This window comes from Tachysurus vachellii, chromosome 3 (assembly GCF_030014155.1).
Source record: "Tachysurus vachellii isolate PV-2020 chromosome 3, HZAU_Pvac_v1, whole genome shotgun sequence".
NCBI lineage: Eukaryota > Metazoa > Chordata > Actinopteri > Siluriformes > Bagridae > Tachysurus > Tachysurus vachellii.
In genome coordinates this window covers 11064522-11078118 of record NC_083462.1, presented here as the reverse complement: position 1 = coordinate 11078118, position 13597 = coordinate 11064522, and the positions used below count along the sequence as shown (strand labels likewise).

General features: G+C 37.6%; 1 protein-coding gene across 1 annotated transcript in view; it reads left to right on the top strand.

Annotated features, from left to right (window-relative positions):
• Positions 1-7398: 7398 nt before the first annotated feature.
• The window catches only part of LOC132842821 (retinoic acid receptor beta-like), a 145355-nt gene continuing 139156 nt past the window's right edge, over positions 7399-13597 (top strand). Inside the window, exon 1 of the mRNA XM_060865704.1 lies at positions 7399-7533. The gene's annotated coding sequence lies outside the window, so the exon portion shown is untranslated. The remainder of the gene's footprint in view (positions 7534-13597) is intronic.

Below are 13597 nucleotides of genomic sequence, written 5' to 3'. Positions count from 1 at the left end.
GTAGAGGAGTGTGTTTAGTGACAGACTGCTGTCTCTGTAATGCTCCACTACAAGACTGAAGATCTCCTTTGTCCACCTGGACATTAGACTGTACAACATCTCTCAGGTGTGACAGGGTGGAAACACACAAACTGAGGATTGACTTAAGTACAGTTTTTCATCTGTAATTACTTTGCATCTGTATTTACTTGTGTATTTGCTGATATGGGACATTTTACATTTGAATATTTTATATATAAGCTTGTGTTTGTGATAAACTTATTTCTCTGTATGTTGCTACTGGATACATAAATTTCCTCTGAGTGCTATCTATCTATCTATCTATCTATCTATCTATCTATCTATCTATCTATCTATCTATCTATCTATCTATCTATCTATCTATCTATCTATCTATCTATCTAGTCATTCAGTGTGACTACAGACGGCACATTAAACAAACATCTCCAAGCTTCACATTATTAACCAATATTCAGTGCAGTATACAGTCAAGCTTTTTTTTAATCCATACATTACTAGTAAATTCACTGTTATAACAATTGCAATTATAACAAGTGCAGAATTATGAATGTGACATTTGCTCTGCGGCTGTTAGAGCTGCTGTTCTAGATACTTAGCCAACACTTTCTGACCACTCAGAATCAAAAATTCAACACTGAAAGAGCCAGGATTTAGAAGAAGGATTTAAGAGATGAATCCGTTATAGATTAATATGGCTTTTATCCATGTCACTGTTTCATCTTACAACCTTATGCTTACTACAGTAGTTGAAAATATTACAGTAACTCCGGCTAGAATGTGTAAATATGAATTAGTTGAAATTTGAGCTGAAATATCTTCTGAAACATTGTGATCTCAGTATTATAAGTCAACCGCATAAACATCATCATACCAGGGATCATTATTCTCCTTAGCAGCCTATTTTGTGTACTATTTGAAAAATAAAATGTTCTGCTTCTGTTTCAGTTTCTAAACACATATTATATTAAGGTATTATAGGAATAATAGTATAAGGTATAATATTAAGGTAATAATATTAAGGATTTTATTTTATTCATACTTTGAAAAGCATATTTTAATTTTTTTTTTATTGTAATTAATTCATTAATTACTTTTATTTATTTATTTATTTATTTTGCCAGAGGTCAATGTGTGATAAGTCTATTTTGGTGGAAATGAGTGCCAATGTTATTTTTATTGTTATTTTTTACCATGTTACCTTATTCATAAGAATAAGAGACTGCTTAATAAAAACAATGACAGTCATATGGCACATAAAGCGAAACTGGTTACAGAATAATAAAGGACTCGTATTTGGCACGTGATGAAAATGCACTTATATTGAGAAATTCAGAATTTCAATTTTGTCAGTCTGAACTAATTTGAAAACAGTGTAGATCTCGCTGAGGTAGAAACATAAATTTCATCGCTTTAGTGATTGGAGGATAGTTGCAGTGTCATAACTATGATGTCACAAATCTTAACAGTATGAAGGGGATTAGTGGTTAGCACATTTGCCTTGAACCTCCAGCATTGGGGGTTTGATCCCTGCTATTGCCCTGTGGGTGTAGAGTGTTCATGTTCTCCTCATGCTTCAGGGGTTTCCTTCTAATACTCTGTTTTCCTCCTTCAGTCCAAAGATACATGCTGTAGACTGATTGGAATCTCAAAATCATCTGTAGCACGAGTGTGTGATTGTGCCAAGTGATGGAGTATGGTGATGTCCTCCACCTTGTGCCCCGAGTCCCCTGGGATAGCCTCCACGCTCCTTGTGACCCTGTGTAGGATAAATGGTGCAGAAAATGGATGGATGGATGATTACAGTATGTTTTTCATTGTATTGTTTTTTTTTCTTGTTTTGGTTTGGATTAAATTCAGCAGTCTAAATTGATCACGGAAAGAGAATGCTGGTGAACTGAAGGTGAGAAATCCCTCTCAGGTTTCAGGTTTGGAGCATTAATCAGAACCTGCGTGTCTGTGTGGCGATGCTCATGCTGTGCTATGACATCCTCACTCATCACTATGAAATATGAAAAGCATTAGAGCGTGCTTGCTGACTTAACACTTGGTGCTGTAGAAATGCGATCTTGTAATACATGCTCCTTTAAGATGTGTGTGTGTGTGTGGGGGGGGGGGGGGTGACAGGAAACGTTTAAGTGCGCAAAATAGATGACCTCCTGCTGACAGAAAAAGTGTTTAAAATTCATATTTACCATGTACAGAGCCTGGCTGGGCCAAGTGAGTTTTATCAGAGGACGTCTTGTCCATATGGACCCTGTCTCAGCAAGTCCATGCTGTGTAATTATGTTGGCAATCGGATCAGAGCAGTGTGTGTGGACAGCTCATCTATTCTGGTGCGCTGCTCCAGCTCCTGGTCCTCTCTCCCCTTTCTTGAGTCAATATACAGACAAATAGTGACCTCTCTGTCTGTTTTATGGCCCTCCAACACTTTCAGTGTCTAGAATGCACATTACTGACAAGGCAGCAGCAGGTTGTGAATCAGTGAAACAGTTCTGTGTGGTGTTTTCTCTTTTTTTCCCCTTTCTTTCTTTTTTTTTTTTTAGCTATGGCCAGAGAATGAATTAAGAGAAATGATCCAAGGTCTGTGGTCTGTGCCTATAACAACAGATCTAAATCAGGCCAAAACAAGCTGTGGTCAGTATTTTAACCTTTACAAGATGGACGGTAAAACAGGCCATTGATCAGAGATCTGTACGGAGGATTAGGGAGGAGGGCTCGTACTTCTTTGCCTTGGTGTCACGGCTGTAATTTGGTTGTCAGAAGACAGTGATGAGATAGCACAGTGATGAACTGAAGCTTTAAGGATCTCTGTCGGATTTTGCTCAGATCTGTCTAAAACAGCTTATTTTAGCTGAAAGAGAGAGAGAGAGTATTTATTGTGATGCTCTCTCTACCATTTATCAACGCACATTGTGCTTTATGAATGAATCTGACATTCACATTTAAACTGTATACACTTCTAAAATGCTTAAAAATACAATCATTATATTAGCCTTATATATCACATATATATCTCATTAGCATTGTGATTGTACATAAACAATATTTTTAGGAACCCATCACAAGACTAAGGATGCAAGTACAGAGCTTTATAGTGCGTAAGTTTTCATCTCCCTCTTGAACTTTCCGCATTTTTGTACCATGGGACACTGAATTAAAATGAATTTGCCTTTTTATTTATGCAATATGTCCAAAATCTAAAAGTTATAATATAACTTTTGTTTGAGAAACAAAATTGAAACCACAAATAATAAAAAAAACAATAGTAGTTGCATTTTCATTATTCATGTTAAAATGTTTGGACTAAAATGTTTCAATTAGATGTATTTTGAACACTTCTCAGCCAGATATTTAAAATAGATGCAGGAATCGAACCCCTATCCCTGGAGACAACGTGCTAACCAGTAAGAGAGCGTTCCTATAACTATTAGCCCTATCATTAAACCCTCTGACACTTGAAAAGAATAACATTGAATATCTTGTTACAGTGTCACCTATCAAGGTTCTTGCTACTTGATGTGTACTATATGAGTTATATTTTATATATATATATATATATATATATATATATATATATATATATATATATATATATATATTTTTTTTCCTCATCACCCCAGGGAATTGTTTTATAAGCCGTTTTATTCGAAAACAGCAACCAACTAACTGATTAATGGAGTATTTCTGAGACGGTTGTCCTTCTCAACTCCCCGTCTCTGCAGAGGACTTCTGTTAGAATGGCTATTAACATCCTGGTCACCAACCTGGTTACTGAGTTTGGTTAAACAGTCGGTTCTAGGAAGAGTCTTATTTGCCCCAAACTTATTCCATGCATGAACTTGTGCATGTGAAAGTGGCCTGGACTTAATAGAAAAATAGGGAAATTGTGAAACAAGTCATCATTTGGCACAATCACACACAAACACACATGCACACACACATACATTCCCATAACCAAAGATGCACAAACACTTACACAGACAGTACACACAGCCACACGACCTAAAAAGAAGCTCATTAGGAGACAGAGACAGCTTATTAAAACTTTATTGATTACACCACATACAGAATAAAACCTCAGTGAGATCCACATTCCCCATCTCCTTAATAAACACGTGGGTGTATGTCCATCCTCTATGGCACTCTGAAAACACTCAAACAGTGTGTATAGAAAAACTAATAGTATGTCACCCATGTGTGAATAAAGCCAGCGGTGTAATTGTGTAGCTGGGCAGTAAATGACAGAGATAAGGGGATGCGCATTGATGCAGTGTCAAAAAGAGGAGTTTCTCTTCTCCGAGCTGTAGTATCACTCGTTCTCCTGTTTTTCTCTCGCTGTCAGCGACGCCGACAACATCTTGGGGAAGAGGAATGCACACTCAGCCTTCTGTGCTGATAATGACATCATCTTTTCCTACAGAAAGAGATAGAAAAAGACAGACAAAGAGAAAGAGAAAAAGAAATGAGTGCAATAGAGAAGACCCAAGTGAAAGCATTCACAAGGCAATGGCAGAACCTACAACGTTCTCATCTGTCAGCATAATAATACCTGTGGCCTCTTACTGAGTAGAAAACTCAACAACTACAGCACAACACAGCCTGGGAAGCTACATATTTAGAGCTGGAGACAATCTAAAAATATACCTGGTGGACTGAGGTGGTAGGATGCTCTGTTAAGATGAAAAGCTTATGAAAAGTATGAGGCTGAGGAGCTACAGTGGTGGCTCAGTGGCTAACACTCTGAGATAGTATTTCAGGAGGTTGTGAGCTTGTATCCCAGGACTACCAAAGGATCCTTAGACCTCCTAGCCCTCAAGTTCTCATACATGAAAATTCTCTTTAAATAAGCTGAATAAATGAAGCTAAATGAAAGAGTGAACGCAGATTTCTATATATAAATGCTGTACAGGAACAAATATTTTCTATATTTTTTATTCCAGTGCTGACTTTCTTCAATCAGAATTTCTGAATTTCAGAATTTCCCTAGTGATCCTGGGAATATGTATGTATCCTTAGTGATCCTAGGAATACTTACGTGCCCTTAGTGATCCTGGGAATACTTATGTGTTCTTGGTGATCCTAACAAATATTTATGTACCCTTAGTGATCCTAGGAATATTTATGTACCCTTAGTGATCCTGGGAATATTTATGTACCTTTAGTGATCCTGGGAATATTTATGTACCCTAAATAATCCTGGGAATATTTATGTACTATTAGTGATCCTGGGAATATTTATGTACTATTAGTGATCCTGGGAATATTTATGTACCTTTAGTGATCCTGGGAATATTTATGTACCCTAAATAATCCTGGGAATATTTATGTACTATTAATTAGTGATCCTGGGGATATTTATGTACTATTAGAGATCCTGGGAATATTTATGTACTATTAGTGATCCTGGGAATATTTATGTACTATTAGAGATCCTGGGAATATTTATGTACTATTAGTGATCCTGGGAATATTTATGTACTATTAGTGATCCTGGGAATATTTATGTACTATTAGTGATCCTGGGAATATTTATGTACAGTCTAATCAAGAGATTTACATCGCAAACCTGACGCGATGACATTGTAAGGTGGCGCTTTGCACGCAAAAATAAGCTGAATAAATGAAGCTAAATGAAAGAGTGAACGCAGATTTCTATATATAAATGCTGTACAGGAACAAATATTTTCTATATTTTTTATTCCAGTGCTGACTTTCTTCAATCAGAATTTCTGAATTTCAGAATTTCCCTAGTGATCCTGGGAATATGTATGTATCCTTAGTGATCCTAGGAATACTTACGTGCCCTTAGTGATCCTGGGAATACTTATGTGTTCTTGGTGATCCTAACAAATATTTATGTACCCTTAGTGATCCTAGGAATATTTATGTACCCTTAGTGATCCTGGGAATATTTATGTACCTTTAGTGATCCTGGGAATATTTATGTACCCTAAATAATCCTGGGAATATTTATGCACTATTAGTGATCCTGGGAATATTTATGCACTATTAGTGATCCTGGGAATATTTATGTACTATTAGTGATCCTGGGAATATTTATGTACTATTAGAGATCCTGGGAATATTTATGTACTATTAGTGATCCTGGGAATATTTATGTACTATTAATTAGTGATCCTGGGAATATTTATGTACTATTAGTGATCCTGGGAATATTTATGTACTATTAGTGATCCTGGGAATATTTATGTACTATTAGTGATCCTGGGAATATTTATGTACTATTAGTGATCCTGGGAATATTTATGTACTATTAATTAGTGATCCTGGGAATATTTATGTACTATTAGTGATCCTGGGAATATTTATGTACTATTAGTGATCCTGGGAATATTTATGTACTATTAGTGATCCTGGGAATATTTATGTACCTTTAGTGATCCTGGGAATATTTATGTACCCTAAATAATCCTGGGAATATTTATGTACTATTAATTAGTGATCCTGGGGATATTTATGTACTATTAGTGATCCTGGGAATATTTATGTACTATTAGTGATCCTGGGAATATTTATGTACTATTAGAGATCCTGGGAATATTTATGTACTATTAGTGATCCTGGGAATATTTATGTACTATTAGTGATCCTGGGAATATTTATGTACTATTAGTGATCCTGGGAATATTTATGTACTATTAGTGATCCTGGGAATATTTATGTACTATTAATTAGTGATCCTGGGAATATTTATGTACTATTAGTGATCCTGGGAATATTTATGTACTATTAGTGATCCTGGGAATATTTATGTACCTTTAGTGATCCTGGGAATATTTATGTACCCTAAATAATCCTGGGAATATTTATGTACTATTAATTAGTGATCCTGGGGATATTTATGTACTATTAGAGATCCTGGGAATATTTATGTACTATTAGTGATCCTGGGAATATTTATGTACTATTAGAGATCCTGGGAATATTTATGTACTATTAGTGATCCTGGGAATATTTATGTACTATTAGTGATCCTGGGAATATTTATGTACTATTAGTGATCCTGGGAATATTTATGTACTATTAGTGATCCTGGGAATATTTATGTACAGTCTAATCAAGAGATTTACATCGCAAACCTGACGCGATGACATTGTAAGGTGGCGCTTTGCACGCAAAAACCTTTTAACTGCAAAAAATTACATTGAAATCACTGAACCGGATATTTCGACTCCCCCTCGCTCGCTCGCGCGCTCCTGGTTAACAAGCTCGTGCTCCGAGCTCGCGACCTCAGCTCTCGGTGCACAAAGCCCCGCCCCCTCCCGTCCCGTCCCGCCCCGCCCCGCCCCGCGCGCGCGCACCTGTCACCGTGCGGTTTGCAGGGGAACTCCGCTCGTCACCGTCCCCGCTGTGAGAGTGTGTAAGGTCGGTGTACCTCAGCACCTTCTTCCGCTCTCACTGACCGAAACCGCACGCGCAGCTGAATAAAACACGGACTGCTTAAACAAACAAACCCTGCAAGCCTGTTATTGTAGGATATCAAGTCATAAGGTAAGTTAACAGTTATGTGTGTCAGCACGTGACTTTCGCACGCGCATAATATAATAATTGTATTATAGTGTATACTGTATGTGTTATGTAACGTTTATAAACCTTTATATAGTTATAGATGTAACTGCTTTTGTACTTAAACCACCTATATAGGTAGTATATATATATATATATATATATATATATATATATATATATATATATATATATATATATATATATATATATATATATATAATAGGTATATAGTTACTGTATATAGGTATAAGTATATAGAGCCAGATCCTCTAGTGCATTAGTGTTTATATGAAGCCCAGGTGACCTATCAGTCTGAATCATACTCCTTATATAGTCTATTTAAGCGCACTACATCTGATATGATCAGTCTGCTTCCACACCCTATATAGTGTTTAGTGTCCAATAGTAAGCTGTTTGGGATTCAGCGCGTGCATGATGAGTGCTGCTGTGGCTATGGGGGAAAAAAAGTTGATGTGAACTGACTCCATCTTTAACTTTGCCTTACAGTTAAGGTTGCATCATTAAGCACATATTTATATTTCTACTACAATGACTTTCCGGTTTCGAAACTCTTTCCAAGCTACAGGAACAGCTCCAGGGTCCGGGTTCAATCCTGAGCTCACTCTGGTTGCTCTGTTCAGTGTGCTTTTCCTCCAGGTTCTCATGTTCTCAGGTTCCCTCCCACCATCCGTAGGTGGATTGCTGACTCTAAATTACCTTGCTGTGTGTATGAGTGCATGTGCAATGGACTGACATCTCATCCAGGATGTACGATATTCCCGCCTCGTGCCATGCGTTCCCAGGATAGGTTCAGGATCCACCTCTGCCCTGTCCAAGATAAAACAGTTACTGAAGATAAATGAAAGGCAATGCATAGATGGTATGCAGCTCTGAAGGATAGAATATAAAAGAATGCAAGAAAAATGAAGTTAGGGAGAAACAACCACAAATAAGACAGCAAACACAATTCTCTCATGTGATCACTTCCTCTCTCATTTCTCATGCTTTAATGTTCTCTAGCTTTAATCAGATCTTTCTTTCTCTATCTCTCTCTGTCTCTCTCTCTCTCTGTTTTCCTGTTGCAGCAGCTCTCTCCATCCTGCACTCACTCCCACTTCTTTTCTCACTAACAGCTTTATTTGAGACGTACCTCCCCTTTTTCGAACCCTCATGCTTCATCTTCTGCCCTTCATGCTTACTACCGAAGAGAAAACCACGTCTTTGATGTTTCTCACAATTAATTGTGTGCATAAAACATGCTTTGGAGTCTGCTAATGCCCAGCACTATGGCCCTGACTTGTGATTCGCATAATTATTATGTTGATTTGCTAGCATGTCTTTTTCAAGTATTGTAAGCTCAGATAAATTATTTAAAGATGTGTAACTTTTTAGTGTCCGCTTCTTGGCAGGATTTTCCCTTCCTACTCCTTCTCCTTTTTCTTCTTCATTACATTTCATGTGCTGTAGGCAGCAACGGCAAGTTCTCTGAGCTTCTGTATAATGAAGATGTTGGGCATTAGGTAGCTGATTAAGCTCTGAGCCATGCAAAATTAATGATTCGGAGAAATAATATCAAAGGACGATCCTCTGAGACGCGATAGCCTAAAGTCTCCTTACGTTAATAAGGCTGTTAATTTTAAGCTGCACTATGACTAAAAAAAATCATGCTTAAGCTTTAGTTACAATCGCACACCTTCCTGATTAATGTTTCTTCCAAAGCATTGGAGAATTCAGTTATTAAGCTCATTTGTCTTTTAGAATATAAGTCTACGGGCATGATTTATTCATTCAGTTTAGACTAAAAAGAAAAATCCAGCTAGCTCTGAGATTCCTGAATTTCCTGCTTGTCATATTTATTCTTAAAGACCATCTCTACAGTTCAAGTTTCTGAGTCCAGAGACTCCTAACTGGCTAAATAGTGTCATGTGATAGCATTTTACAGTCAGTAGGTGGCAAAGTGCTCTCATAGAAGAGAGGAAATCTATCACGCAAAGATGACATGCCTTAAAGCACTCTTTCACAGTTCCCTCTGGCCTTCAAGCTCAGGCCATGGGTACTGGAATTAGTAAAAAAAAAAAAAAAAAAACTCCAGTTATGATCAAATTCCAGCTTACAAAGACCTGGATAAGCAACTAACATGACTGATTTTACCTTTAATTATACGTGAGTAGTTAATGGCTATAAATAAGAATTCAATTGATTGTTTTGTTCCCTACTGAAAGAGATAGTGAGAGAGAGAACTAGAGAGAGAGCGAGCTAGAGAAAGAGAGAGAGAGAGAGAGAGACAGACAGACAGACAGACAGACAGAGAGAGAGAGAGAGATACACAGAGAGAGAAATAAAGAGAGAGAGAAAGAGAGAGGGAGAGACAGACAGACAGACAGAGAGAGAGAGAGACAGAGAGGGAGAGAGAGAGACAGACAGAGAGAGAGAGGGAGAGACAGACAGATGGAGAGAGAGAGAAAGAGAGAGAGATGGACAGACAGACAGAGAGAGAGGGAGAGAGAGACAGACAGAGAGAGAGAGACAGACAGACAGAGAGAGAGACAGACAGACAGAGAGAGAGAGAAACGAGTACAATAGAGAAGACCCAAGTGAAAGCATTCACAAGGCAGAGTGACAGAACCTACGGCATTCTCATCTGTCAGTATAATAATACCTGCGGCCTCTTACTGAGTAGAAAACAACAACAACTCGCTTTTGGAGCCACGTACTCTAAATAGGGGAAATAAACAAATACTTTTCATCCTTAAAAAAAGCCATCTTGTCAGCTCCAATCAGACCAGTGAGTGTAAACAAAATGAAAAATGTATAAAAGACTGTGAGCTAATTTCTGTATTCATGTCCTACTCTCTGGTCTGATGAGATGCTTTCAGCTAAATAATTGACACAAATACACGATCGGATAAAACACAACAGAGGATCTGCGCCAGACGCCGTGCCGTTTCACGCTTAGAAAACGAGCGTAGCAGAATATATAGACATTTGTGTACATTTTATTGCCTCTGCGACAGTTTGCAAAAGAGATACTTTGTTCTACATCTGGACCGCGGTTTGAGTTTGACGATCTCTTACGTTATTAGTAACATAAATTAGAAGTTAAAGGGATTAGCCTACAATGTGATGTGTCTCTGTTTTTTATTGAGCTCATTTTCAAACCCCGGGACTCAACGAGCTCTGTCGGAGAGGTCGATCTGTATAGTCTGTGATTTAGATAACTGACGGAATGTAAAATGCTGATAGTTATATAGGCTGTAATTTAGAATAAACAAGATTGTAAATGTTCGGCTGATCTCTCTGGGCATGTTCAGTTTTATTCCTTTCCAGATGCATTGTGCTTTTAAAGACGGTTCAAAACCGAACAGCAGATTTTTACTGAATATGAGCTTTAATAAATAATAAAAATAAATAAATAAAATAAAAAATAAAATAAAAGACGAAGAACCTTGGGCCTTCGAGTGTTTATCAGTCAGAAGAAATCTCATAATCCTTTAATTAGAATGGAATAAAATGAATACGAAGTTATTCTTATTCAATGTTATTCATAATAAGCACCACTACTGAAGTTTCCGTGTGTTTCCTGTTTCGTTGTCCAACTTTTGTTGGTTTATTAGCCGTGTGTGCTACAGTAAAGCTATATATATATAATAAAAAGTATTAAAAATAAAAAGTATATATATATAATTATATTTATATATATATATAGAAATATAAATATATATATATATATAATTAGATTTTAATTAAATAATGAGGAAAATAAAAATAAAACATATAAAAATAAAACACACAATATATATATATATACACCTCACATTATGTAAAATATATCTCTAACATTATAGAGGAAGGAAGGAAGGAAGGAAGGAAGTATATGTAAATGAAAGGAAGGAAGTCATTGTCGGTGCCTGTTGTCGAATACTTAGCAACAACAAACAGCCAGTTTTTGCACTGAAGAGAGCATTTATTTGAATTTGTTCTTTAATATACTACTGAACTTTAGAAGACAGCAGCATCAGTCTCTACACTACAAGTACAAACTACAAGTGACACAAGCAACATGCTAAAGTAAACGTAGAGTTATGAGCTTTCTCCTCAGCAGCCTGAAGGCTAAATCCGAGTTTCCTCGACATCTTCGGTTTCTCTCTGTGGTTTCCTCAGATTAGAGCGATGTGCGGTGTCAGTGAATCAGTGCGATGTTGTTAGACCAGACTATTCTATGAAATGAACTCTGCAGCTACTGATGTCTGATCCATAACAATAGCTCGCTGCCGCTGACATTACCAGACTGCATTCGGATTCTCATTTTAATATGTTCAACTCCAAAATCTTCTGTCAGGACGGTTTTCATTTCCGCCTGGGGTTTTGTATTACTGTCTGCAATAGAGCTATCAATCTGACATTTAATTACATGAACAAAAAATTTTTCCTTCATACACAAAGTGGCAGCTAGTCAGCAACGTGAAAGAAGATCTCAGAAGTAATTACCGAGGCATTAAAGACTGTTCGGTGTACCGCTTTACACACACAAAAAAAAAACGGCTTCATACAGATGCTACTGGTTTTTACTCGGACGCAGATTGGAAATGCATATTTGAGTCACATAAACAGGCTCGCTCAGGCTTGAGACAGTCATATTGCCATTTTAATTAGAAAGCTGGGGGGCTTTAACCATCAAACTATGAGCTGGATGCCCAGATGATGATGCAAATAATTATATAATTAAACATCTCTGGTTTATAGAAATTGAGTAAGATGGGCTTTATAATGTGGCATAATAAGAGAGAGAGAGAGAGAGAGAGAGAGAGAGAGAGAGAGCAAGCGCAAGAGGGGAGGGTGAGAAGGAGAAAAGTAGAGATTATGGAGGAGGCTTTGATGGCCAACCCTGGCTATGGGAATCCTTGTGTGCCTTCAGGTGTAGACTCCTCTCTCCAAGCGTCAATAATGAATGAAAGATATCCTGCTCGGCAGAGGACCCGACTTATCAAGCATACTGATTTTTAACTGTGAGGCTTGTATAAAAATTGCATCAGTGTGTATGAATCACCTCATTAAATCCCACAGCTCTGAAACGATCATGGAAAGACAAGGGGTTGAAAGTTGAAAGTGGATTCTAGCGCTATTCTATTCAGGTGGTTGCTTACAGCTTTAAGTTGAAACACAAATGGAACCCGTACATTTTTTCATTGTTGTTATTTCCTCATGATCAGGCTATTCGGTTAATGTAACTCTTAATTAGCTGGATAAAGGCTCAGATGTTTGGTTAAAAGATGTCAGTGTGAGAAGCTGTCGTTAATTAAAAATGCAAAATACACAGTTGGATTTTTGAATTGAAAATTCAGCCAGGTTCAGGGTTCCAGGTTACTAACTGTATGGAGTTTTTCTCATGTCCATGTAGGTTTCCTTTATGTTCTTCGGCTCTGTCCCACCTCTGAGGAACAGAAATTGTCCCAGGTGTAAATGTGTGTGGGGCATTTTATCCACGGTGCAGTGTTTCTGGGACAAGCTCCTGATTCATCATGACTCTGACCAGTATAATCATGTGCTACATGCAGATTAGCTCATCTCTATGTACATTACAGAATACCTCCACACTCTCAGGCAGTATAAATAAAGATGAGGTAGAACGGAACAGGTATGATGCAAAAGGCAACGTTCTGCACTGGAGGTGTAGCTGTTGTCCTTCTGATTTGGTTTCTGACTGTTTGAACAGAAGGAGACAACAGTGATTGCTCTGCTGCAGATGTTGTCAGAAGGCCATGTTATTTTTTCTTTAAATAGGGCTCCCGTCTGCAATGCAAATGGCCCTCGTCGCATCCTAATTATCATCAACGTTGCCTAACAGGCTGGCATCTGTACCTTGCACATCCGTCCGTCTGTTCTGCTTCATGTACCATGTCTTGATTCTCCCAACCTTTGAGAAGATACACTTCTTTTTGGACTGTTTTGAAGAGCATTGAGGATTACCGTAAGGCAGCATAGATTGGTGCCGAACCACTTGCCCGTCCTTGAGACCTTGTTCGTAGTCACTAGAGCTTTAATTGTC